Genomic DNA, 12,176 nt, shown 5'->3' on the forward strand with positions numbered 1-12,176 from the left:
TCATTTCTTCCTGCTGGACTGCACCTCTTACGGGCTCTGTCACCTCCCAATAGTCCCAACCTAGAGACACAGGGGCTTCAGGAGACATTTAGGATCTAAACTATAACAGTGATGCCTTGTTTTTCTGTGGTTTCTGTTGAAATTTTGTTTCATTTTAATTTTTAGAAGCTTAATTATGATGTTGTTGGCATGGGTTTCTCTGAGCTTACCTTACTGAGGATGGATTCAGCTTCTCAAATCTATAGAATATAGATTTCTATAGATTTCTATAGATTTCTATAGAATATATATCTTCTGCCATATTTGGGGTGCATCAGGCATTATTTGTTTGGTTGGGTTTGTTTGTTTGTTTGTTTTTCTTCCGGTACCAGGAATCAAACTCACGACCTTGCGCTTGCCAGGCAGGTGCTTTGTTGCTGAGCTAAATCCCCAGCCCTCCAGGCATTATTTGTTGAAGAACCATTTCCCTACTTCCTTCTTTCTCCTCAGTCTCCAGGACTTCAGCAACACAAATATCACCAAGGCTATGATCACTTTTTTTCTCTTCTATTTTCTCTCTATTGTTCAGGATTCTGTTGGCTCTTCTCATGTTCGTGGATTCTATTTTCTGTCCCTTCCATTCTGCTGCTCAACCCACTAATTCAGTTTTATTTTTAGTCATTACAGTTTTTAACTTTATAATATCCACTTTCTTTCTCTATTTGCTGCTATTATTGGAGGTTTTCTAATTTTTCATTTGGTTTCAAGAATATTCATAATTGCATCTTTAAGCAGATTTTGGTTGGCTGCGTCAAAATCTGTCCAGTCATACCATCTGATTCTCTGTGTTGGATCAGCTGTTTTTCCTCATTCAAACTACAGTTTTGCTGATTCTTGGCATGATGTGTGATTTTCAGGTACATTTTAAATATTCTCAGTGTTATGTTGAGACTCTTGATCCTATTTAAATTTTCTGGTTTTGCAAGCATCTGTCTTATTTAGATTTAGCACATAGATCCAGCCCATTTCATTGGTTATAATTGCAATGTCATTTCAGTTTTGAGGTCTTTTTGTGTTTGTTTCTTTGTTTGATACAGGGTCTTTCCAGGTAGTTTAGACTGGCCTTGAGCTTACTATGTTGCCAAGGCTGGTCTCAAACTCACAAAGATCCTCCCACTTCAGCTCCCAAGTGCGGGGATTACAGGCATGTGCCACCCCGCTTTACTTTTGTTTCTTGGCTGGTTTTTTGTTACCAGGAATCCAACCCACAGGTGCTGTGCCACTGAGCTTACATCCTCAGCCTTTTATTTATTTATTTATTTTTTTGAGACAGAGGCTCACTAATTTGTCAAGTGGGTCTTGAACTGCAATTCTCCTGCCTCAGCCTCCCAAAGTGCTAAGATTACAGGTGTGTGTCACTAGGCCTGGCATTTCAGTTTTCTGAGCCTTTCTATTCCTATCCTAGTCACCTTCTCTCTTCTTCTCTGTCCCTTGACACCCCTATTGGTGCTGTGTGCAAGGACAGAAGTGTCCCTGGGTGACTGGCATTGTTGTGACAGGGAGGAATCCTGACCTACAAGACAAAGAGTACTTCATCCTCCCAGCCACTTCCAGCTGATAGGCTTACCACTCTTTTACCCTACCACTGACAGAGAGGAGTGCCCCCTACTGAGCCACCTTCTGCCACTCAAAAGGGCCTGTGTCACTCCCTGTCATTGGTCATAGGGTGGGAGATGTTAGTCCTGGGTTGCTTTCTGCTGTTGAATGAGCACCCGGAGACACCAGCCTGCCCACGAAGCTGGTGCAGGCAGAGAACCCTCTTGCTCTTAGCAAGTACAGTGTGGGAAGTGCTTGGTTTGTCCACGTTTTGGCCTGGCAGATCAGCTGCTGCTGCTGCAAGGTGTGGAATGGGACCAGAGGGTGGCTTGGCCTCCCAGGGCTCTGGGATTGCTGCAGGCAGATCAGGCTGCTTCTGCCACTGGCATGGGTGGTCCCTGGCGCACTCTCTAGTTTGTGAAACTTTGGCCAAAGAAAATATTCTACCTCTTTTTTCTTAGTTTTTCTGCTTTTTCAGTTTGGCATCCATTAATTTAATCATAGGGCCAAACAATATCTCACTTGTGACCCAGGTGAGATCCAAATCCATCCTCCTTTTTCAATTCTCACACACTAAGCCAGAGCTCCCCTGCCATAAATAAGTCCAGAGCCAGGCACTAGACAGCTAAGGACTGCCCCATGACACCGAGCCACAGAATCACTCAGACCTCCCAAACCTGAGTAATTTCCCTGCCCTGCCTTGTCTTTCCACTGTCAACCCAACAAAAGCCATGGCCTGTTTGCCCTTTACCTCCCCTGCTTCCTGAGCAGTAGTGGTGCTTCCCCTGTGGCCTGCATGATGATATGTCACCTTCTCTTGGAAACTATAATTAACACAAATCTTTTCCATGCAGTAGCCCCTCCACACTGTCACTTGGTCTCCATCAAAGTTCTGCGGGTAAAGCGATAAAGGCTGCACAATGGTACAGGGTACAGTTGCATGAGGGAGTAACTCTGATACTCTGTAGCACAGTAGGATAAGGCTGACAACAACTGATTATTTCAGAATAACTGTAGAATGGATTTTAAATGTTCTCAACACAAATGGTAGATGTCTGAGGTGCTAGATATGGCCAGTTACCAGATCTGATCATCACACAGTGTGTACATACACTGAGATGTAACACTATACTCCCTACATATGCATGATTATGTGTCAATTAAAAATAAAATATATTTTTTTAAAATTACATGAATACAGGTGAAACAGACAGCAGATCTTTTTCTCTCCACCCTTCCTCCTTCCTCATTCTCTTTTTTCCTTCTTTCTGCCTGTGGCTCCAGGTTACAGTGCCATCTGGTTACCAGTGGATAACATGGGAGATGAAACAGAAAACCCAAGGAGCCAAGCACTTTGCAGTGTTCAGCATATAAGCTGCATGTGTTCATTATGCTCTATATGTAGTGAAATGTAGAACCTCACGTCCCTTTACTGCCCTTCATCCTAGTATGCAGTCACTCTCCCTATCTGTGAGCTCTGCATCCTCAGATTCACCCACCTGTAGACTGAAAATATATTTTCAATTTCATCTGTACAGAATACAATAGCACATGAACCTTTCAGGAACAAACACATCCAAGGCACTGCAAGTGCTATGAAACCAGAATTTGAGGTAGATTAAGAACAGAGAAAACTCAGGCTAAGAAATAACGAAGTCAAGAAAAGTATGCTGACACAACAAAACAAAATAAGGAGTGAGTTCAGGGAAGGGAGCGGTGTGGTTAGGTGTCAGAACCCACAGAACAGTCCAGTGGAGCTACAAGAGCATGGTGTGTGTGTATGAGCTTCTTACTTCTCCCACAACAAACTTCCATAAACTGGGAGTCTTCAAACAACGTAAGTTTTATCATACAATTTGGAGGTCAGAAAGTCTGGCGAGGGGCTCTCCAGGCTAACACTGATGTGTGTACAGGACTGGTTCCCTCTGGAGTATTCCACCCTACATTTCACTTAGTCTTCTTTTCCCACTGAACATCTACACTGGCCTTCATGCCCAGTTTTTTTCTTATAAGAGGCCTCACAAGAACCCAGAATAATCTCCTCAAGGTCTTTAACCTTAACTCAACTACAAAATCTCTTACCTTAAAAGGTAACATTTACAGTCCCAGGAATTAGGACATGAGTATCTCTGGGGGAATGTGGGGATACTAATTTGCCTATGATAGTCTAGAAGGAACAATAGGAAAAGTATTAACAACCTTCAGTTGGAAAGAATTTTAATAATTTGATACATGCAAAAATGACCTACAAAAATCAATGACCCAGCCTTCATCGAAACAGAAACCTTTCCTCTTTAAGATATATTGATAATAAAATTAAAAGGCAAAAAACAGCTGGAAGAAACTAGTTGTAAAGCATATATGACAGAAGACTTACATCTTCCATTCTCACATATAAAACTCATACAACCCAATTTTTTTTTGGCTTTTTGAGACAGGGTTTCACTATGTAGTCCAGCCTTCCTTGAACAATATAGCTCAGGCTGCCCTCAAACATTCTGTGATCCTCCTGCCTCAGCCTACTGAGTGCAGGGATTATAGGGGTGTGCCACCACACCTAGCCTACAACCCAATTTTTAAAACAGGCAAAAGATTTGAACAGATACTTAATGAAAGGAGATGTTTATATTAAAAAGTATGTATGTATAGAAGATGTATATATTTAAAAAGGTATAATAACTTTTTAAAAGAATTATGTTCACAAATCAATAAAACTTTGATTTGTGAACATCATTTATTCTGGAAATATGCTTATAATCTAAAGCACTTGTATAGAAGTGAGTTTTCCCATAAGAAATAATGGAAATTCAGATGATACTGGCTAAAAAACAGACCGGAACATCAATGGAACAGACTAGAGGACACAGACACAACCACAAACACACGTAGCCACCTAATCTTTGACAAAGGGGCCAACCAAACTCACTGGAAGAATGATAGCCTCTTTAATAAATGGTGCTGAAAAAAATGGCTCGCCACCTGCCAAAGACTGAAAATAGACCCAAGCCTATCACCATGCACCAAACTCAAGTCAAAATGGATCACAGATCTCAATATTAAAACAGAAACACTAAACATATTGGAAGAGAAAGTAGGAAAAAACCTTGAAGACATAGGGGTAGGCAGAGAGTTCATGAACAAAAACCACACTGCATGTGAAACACTTCAGAGAGTCAACAGCTGGGATCTCATCCTACTGAAAAGTTTCTGCACATCTAAAGAAATCACCAGCAGCGTAAAAAGAAAACCCACAAATTGGGAAAAAATTTTAGCTGACTGTCCATCAGACAAAGGGCTTCTATTTAGAACATAAAAAGAATTAAAAAACATCAGCCCCCCTGCCAAATTCAAAGACCCAATCCAAAACTGGCCAGCTGAGATGAGCGCACACTTCTCAGATAAAGAAGTACAAATGGCAAATAAATACATGAGAAAATGTTCAACATCATTAGTCATTCGAGAAATGCAAATTAAAACAGCATTGCGATTTCGTCTCACCCCAGTAAGAATGGCTAGCATTAAGAAATCAACCAATAACAAATGCTGGGGAGGCTATGGAGAAATAGGAACTCTTCTCCACTGCTGGTGGGAAGGCAGACTGGTGAAACCACTGTGGAAATCAGTTTGGAGATTCCTCAGAAAACTAGGTCTAGAGGTCCCATTCAACCCACTATTCCCGTTCTGGGTATTTTCCCAGAAGATCTGAAAACAGCATTCACAGCGATATATGTGCACCCATATTCATAGCGGCACAATGTGTAATTGCTATATTGTGGAAACAACACAAATGTCCATCCACTGAGGACTGGATTCAAAAACTGTGATAATTTTATATAATGGAATATTACTCAGCTATAAAGAAAGATAAACTTGACACTTTTATAGGTAAATGGCTATAACTAGAGACTATACTCATAAGTGAAATAAATCAGACCTGCATGTGTAAGCATCATATTGTCTCACAAGTATAAGACCTGAAAGAGTGAATAAAAACTAAGAGGTATGATAGACATTGTGAAATGAAAGGAAAATGCTGAAAAGTGAAGGGCAATTGGAGTGTGGGGAAACAGAAGGGAAAGAAGGGGAAATGATGTAAGTATGTATATACAGGAGAGCTAACATAGTTGTACTAGTCATCTATTGCCCTACAGAAAGGAACGGTTAATGATTACTTGTTTGATCAGTCTTGTATGTCTCTATTTGTTTTCCTGAGAAACCACTTTGAAGATATCAATAAGTTATACAACAACCATGGTTAATTTCCCACAACTTTGTCTGTAACTCTGTTTTGTTTGTATTGCTCTTATGCTATTTTGTAAATGGATGTCTGTTTGTTTATATGTTTTCCTTCTTTTACTTTTTAAAATAAAAAAAAAGAAATAATGGAAATTCAGATGATTTGTTCCACAACCTAAAAGTACCCATATAAAAATGATTACCATAGTGTAATATAATATAAAGAAAAATAAATTAACCTGCACTTACCTTTGAAAACCCTCATGACTGGTGTGAGGGAGACAAGAGAGAGGAGGGTTACTGTGTAGGATGACTTCAGCTGTCTATAATGGAATCACTGCTATCTACTGGCTCAGTGGAATCTTTTTCTTTTCATGCAGCTTTAACAAGGAACCTATCCAATAATACTTGCTTCTGCTTCCTTTTGAGGATTTCACAGAAATGTGACATTGCATTGTTGTTAAACAGATTCATCACTTGCACTGCTACAGGCTTATTCAGAGATACTTTTCTACAAAAATTTACACTGTTCCTCATATTTTGCAGTTTCCTAATCTTCTGAAGTGAGGGATTCTTCTGCTTTTTTCTCCTCTTCTGCCAATGAGATCTCCATAACCTCTTGCTGTTGGGAGAAGATCAGCTACAATCCCACAGGGAAAGGGGGTGGATACCCTTGGCTCAGTTATGACCACATGATGTCTGATGTTGCATACTACTGGTATTGCAAGACATTTCTCATTTATCAAATTAAATTAAAATTTATTAGAAATGTTTGCTTGTCTTGTGGAACACTCACAGAACAAGTTACTAATAATCCAAGGTTTGACTGCATATGAAAAACTGCTTAACATCATCTATCACTGGGGAAATGTAAACTCAGATCACAGGGAGATAGATACTTCACAGTCACTGGAAGGGTTGTAGTTAGCAAGATTTCCCCCACCAGGTGCTGGTGAGAATGTGAAGCAGCTGGACTCACACAGCTGGTGAAGTCCGGGAGTGGAGAATCACTTGTAGTTTCTTAAGTTAAACTCCTACCACAGGACAGCATCACTCCATTCCTCGGTGTTTACTCAAGAGAAACAAAAACATATATCCATATAAAGACTTGTGTGCAAATGTTCATTGTAGCTGTATTTGAAAATCTGAAAACTGGAAACAACTCAGATGCCTATCAGTGGATGAATGGATAAACTGTATTGCTGTATAATGGAATACCAGTTGGCAATAAAAAGAATAGATTCCTAACCCATGCAACAACAAAAAAGGAATCTCAAAATAATAAAATAATCTCAAAATAATTGTAAGTGAAAAAGACCAGAAAAAAATACGTACATATGGTTCCATTTATGTGAAATTCCAGAAAATGCAAATTAATGCATAGTAGCAGAAAGCAAATTAAGATTGCCCCAGGCTAGAGGGGCACACAGGGATGGTGAGAGGAACAAAAGGGAAATATTACAAAGAAGCAGTAAGTCACTTTAGAATGCGAGAAATGTATGGATTGTGGTCATGGTTTCACAGGTGTGTGTCAAAACTTCAGCTGTACATTTGCAATATGTATGGTTTATTTTGTGTCACTCATTGACAAAGCTGCACAAGGTTAAGAGGAGTAGGGAGGGAAGGAAAGAAGAGCCTAGGGTTTGACACTGCAAATGTCATCCAGTGCTTAGACTGACTGTGAGCAAAAGAGTGCAACTTCTGATTCTAGAATCAGGCTGGACAACAGTTCCAGAAAGTTCCTACAACAAAAACATTTTCAAATAAACCTAGAGATAAAGTATAATGGTTCATTAGGCAGCCTCTTAAACAAAACATAGCTAAGTTGCCTTCCTACCAGAAAAAAGAGAGACAGAAACAAATTCCCAGTATGTACAAAGGAGGAGTTAGAAGGTATGAACCAGTGCCGGGCATGGTGTTGCACGCCTGTAATCCCAGCACCCAGGAGGCTGAGGCAGGAGGATCATTGTAAGTTCGAAGCCAGCCTGGGCTATAAAGTGAGCTCGAGGCCGACCTGAACTGCATAGCGAGGCCCTGTCTCAAAAAAGACCAAAAGAAAAAAAAAAAAAAAAAAAGGTTTGGACCACTGTGGATGGAAACCCAAGTATGTCAGTTATCACGCTAAATATTCACAGGCCAAACTGTGAGTGGATGTGATTGAAAGATTGAATTCTGCACACCCAGCTATATGGCTATGGAAAACACATCTAACGGAAATAGAAAGATTGACAGTAAAGGAATGGAGAAGTAGAGTAGGCTAATAGTAACCCAAAAGAAAACAGATATGTGTGTATCAGCATAAGAGGAAATAGCATTTAGCTTTTATAAGGGATAATGATGTGAAACCCTTTATTGCTAGTACTAGTAAAAGCACCATTCCTGAGAAGATACAACACTAGACTCGTTCATGAACTTTCTAACATAATACTGAAATATGTACATCAGTGATGACAGAATTAAAAGAGGAAATTGACAAATCCTCTCCTGCAGTGGGTGATTTCAGCATTCAGTAGAATAACAAAAACCAGTAAGATTACTGAGGGCTTAAATATAATCAACAAGCTTGATGTGAACACATATTTAACACTGCAGTGAACTATTACAGAATGCACATTATTTTCAAACACCATGGGCCATTTATGAAATGGGACCTTGTAGTATGCAGTAAAGCCAGTTTCAACTAATCTTAAAAGGTCAATATCATATAGAACACATTTTGTAATCACAATGTAATGAAATAGAAATCAGAAACCCCCCCAAAAAAACAAAGATAACTAAAATGCCTAATAAATGTCAAGGAGAAAATCATAATAGAAATTAGGGAAAAAAATAGAATTGCCAACATTGTGAAATATCACGTTAAAACTACTGGCATATCACTAAAGTTGCGTTTAGAAGGGATAGTATGTCCTCAAATACTAAAATTTTTAAAAAGAGAGTGCGGGAGATGAGGTGTGGAGATTAAATGTGCCCTGTGTGGGGTGGGGGCAGGGAGGAGGGCGAGCCCACTGGGTCTCCACGGGAGGAGATTTGCTGCCAGCGGTGGGGAGGAGAAGATGCTGGCTGGGGTGAACACTGGCATCTGCTTGTCCACAAAGTTCTCATCTGTCGTGGCCTGTGTGTCCCCTTCTTCGTGGGGACGTGAACTATAGATGTCTATTTCATACAGGAGAAAAGCCAAACATTCTAGTTATGGGGCCTCAGATCTTTACATCTGTGGAACAACTAGGAAGGCCCTGCCTGGTTTGTGACAGAATAGTTTGCCTGGTTAGAAACGTTTGAAGATGACCCAGTACCACCCCTACTCAAAGAAGAGGAAAAAAACTCCAAGCCTCAGCAAAAAGAGTACTTTTGCTTCTACGTTATATAGATTTATGCAGAGAACTATCAAATGGAATCAAATTAGGAAGAAGGTACAATCATCCATCAGTATCTAGGAGGGACTAACTCCAGGAAGCCATAGACACCAAAATGCCTGTATTTCAAGTCCCTTCTACAAAATGGCGGAGCCTTTGAATATGACCTCTGCACATCCTCCCAAGACTTCCAGTCACTTCTAGGTTACTTATAATACCTAATACAATGTAAGTAATAGCTACACTGTATTGTTTAGAGACAGTAATAACAAGAAAAAAGGCTATTCATGTTCAGTTCAGACATACTTTTATAAAAATAGCTTTAATCTGTGGTTGGTTGAGCCTGTGGATACAGAGGGCTGACTGAGTCATTATTTGTAAGATTAGAGTTTAATATTCAACCACATTAAGTGGTTTAAAGTCCTCATTTTTCAGTATTTTTACACTTCCAGAACATTGAACCTGCTATTCCAGTGCTCTGGCATAGACTACACCAGCCTTATAATCTGAGGAGTTGTCTTATCTCTGCACACCCCCCCAGGCTTTCATTTTCACTGGGATGGAGCCAGGTCTCTAAAACACCTGGAATTTAGTCTGGGCCCCCCCTGTGTGAAGAGCCAGCCTGAGGCAGCCCCTTAGCTCTGCCTCTTTCCCCTGCCAGTGGTGCCTTGGGTGTGATGCTGAGCTGACGTGCAGGAAAGAATGTTCTTGTATTTTAGTTGTCATTGTCCTCACTGGGGGTCACCTGGAACTTGGGATTCCCTGGGTCTGCAGCAGGTGAACATGAGTACCACCAGGAGTCTGCCAGTGACATGCTCCAGGCAGCACTGGCAGGGTCATGCCTGGTCAGGTCAGTTCTCAGTGTGGAATCCAGGTTGTCAAGATGGGGGACCCTGAGAGCTCCTGAAGACAGGAGCTATGTAGCAGGAGCACTCTAGTGGTCTTGGCTCCTCCCAGTGACAACTTAAACTTGCCATTGCAGTTTTCTGTGTGCCAAGGTTAGTCTGCAGCCCCATCTCACTGGTCTGCACCCCAACATGGGAGGGCAGGAGTGGATGCAGGCTGTTAGTCTGACTTTGCAGTCAGGGTTCCTGGCGCCACAGAGGTGGCAGGGTCCATTGCGTGTCATGAACCCGGGCAGAGCCTGACTTCTTCTCTCTTCTCTTGGACACCACATAACAACCACACAGCCCTCCTTTTCAAATGTTTTTAATGTTCCTTTCTGATTCCTAACCCTTTTATGCTTTGCAACATATTTGAAAACCATTACCCTATTTTCCCTGCATTTCCACCTGTTCTTTAATAAAGCTCATACAGCATGTGCTTCTTGACATAGGAATCCCCCACTGAGGTCCAGGAATTTATATTTGTAATCCCATGGAAAAGTTATAGGAATTCTAATAAGTTAATTCCAATCTACCACTTCTAGTGCATCCCATGGGGAGAATAAACACACTAAGGCATATTTGTAGTTGTGGGGAGCCAAGGAGGTCCTAAGTCCAGTCAGACCAATGGCTACCTGGAACAAAGACCTCAACCCAGTGCTGAACTCAGGTTTTATTAATTCATGAAGAGGGGAGTGGCTTGGGGATAAGTGACTGAATGACAGGAAGTACATGAGTTCTGTGAGCTGGGCTAGGTCGGAGGCCTAAATTCACCTCTGCAATATGCAGACAGAGGGAGAGATGCAGAAAGAGTAATCTGCATGTCACAGATTAGGGCAATAGCTAGTGTTTTGGGGTCTGTTCTTCAGTTTTGATGTGTAATCACCACGCCCGGAGATGTCAGAGCTTCTTCCTTAAAGCTCAGTCTCAGCCAACAGCATGGCATTACTCGGCCTAGCTCGCACAACACATACTACTTGGGAGCTTTAGACGGGCATCACTGACCTGCTGCATTGCTTTAAAGACTACAAATCAGCATCTCAGCTAGACCCATTTGCATTGCTTAAAGCCAAATGAGGAGGCTGGGGGTTAGCTCAGTGGTGCTAGCACCTGCCTGGCAAGTGCAAGGTCCTGAGTTTGATTCCTGGTACCAAAAATAAATAAATAAATAAAAATAAAGCCAATTGAGCAGATAAGGAAATATCCTAGCCAGGTCTGTACATATCAACACAAGGAGGTAGGGCCAAACTTTCTTCTTTCAAGGAGAGCCGTCCAGGTGGCCCTCCACACCTTGATACTTATTTTCCTTCCCTTAGTTAAGGAAGATCAAAAGCAATTTTACTCTGAAAAGTCTCTATGCAAGTCCTGGGAAACCATGGTTGCAAAAGCACAAAATTTGTGAGAAGGAGCCTTGACTCAAAGGGAGGTTGAGTACCTACCCCACTTTTGGCCCCGGGGGGAGCTTGGGTGTTTGATAATTGAGCGTGGGGTGCAGCATGACCTCACAGGTGAAGTCATTGTGTGTACTGAGACATGCTACAGCCATCGCACCTCAGGCTAAAAAGCCAGGCCCAAAAAACACACGCAGATTCTGTCCATGTGAAACTCCAGAATTGGCCAAAAGTTTCACAGACAGATCTGGACCATCCCAGAAGGTTGGTCTCTGACTGGATAAAAGAAGAAGAGGGAGGTGGAGGTTGGCTGGGGAGGGACAAGGATTTTCTGGGGAATTGAAATAGATCTCTCTATAGTGGGAGTGCACAGGCATTTACATTTGTCAAAACACAGATCTATACAAGCACAAAAATTCCTATCTCAATAAGCAGAATAAGAAATGTACAGTGCAGGAAGGAAATTCTGCCAGTACTTTCACAGTCCTCTAGATTTTGTGTTCTCATCCCAAAATGTGTTTGTAGTCTCATTAATTGTTGATTTTTTTTTCCAGAAAACTAAACTTAGAAAATAGTCCTAAATTCAAGAGTATTGATTGGAAGCCAGTTGGTTATACAAGAACAAACATATATAATTTGTTTCTTTTTGTTGGAAACATTAGGCAGAGATGAGTTTTTCATCACCACACAACACATTTATACCTGTGGAAAATCTCATGCTCATTTGGCCTATT

At 41.1% G+C, this 12,176-nt stretch overlaps 1 protein-coding gene across 3 annotated transcripts in view; it reads left to right on the top strand.

The window, feature by feature from the left end:
• Arhgef4 (Rho guanine nucleotide exchange factor (GEF) 4) overlaps positions 1-12,176 on the top strand; it is a 212,426-nt gene that overhangs the window by 66,569 nt on the left and 133,681 nt on the right. The gene's annotated exons all lie outside the window — the stretch shown is intronic.

The sequence above is a fragment of the Chinchilla lanigera genome, unplaced genomic scaffold (assembly GCF_000276665.1).
Source record: "Chinchilla lanigera isolate Chin_1 unplaced genomic scaffold, ChiLan1.0 scaffold00058, whole genome shotgun sequence".
NCBI classification, from domain to species: domain Eukaryota; kingdom Metazoa; phylum Chordata; class Mammalia; order Rodentia; family Chinchillidae; genus Chinchilla; species Chinchilla lanigera.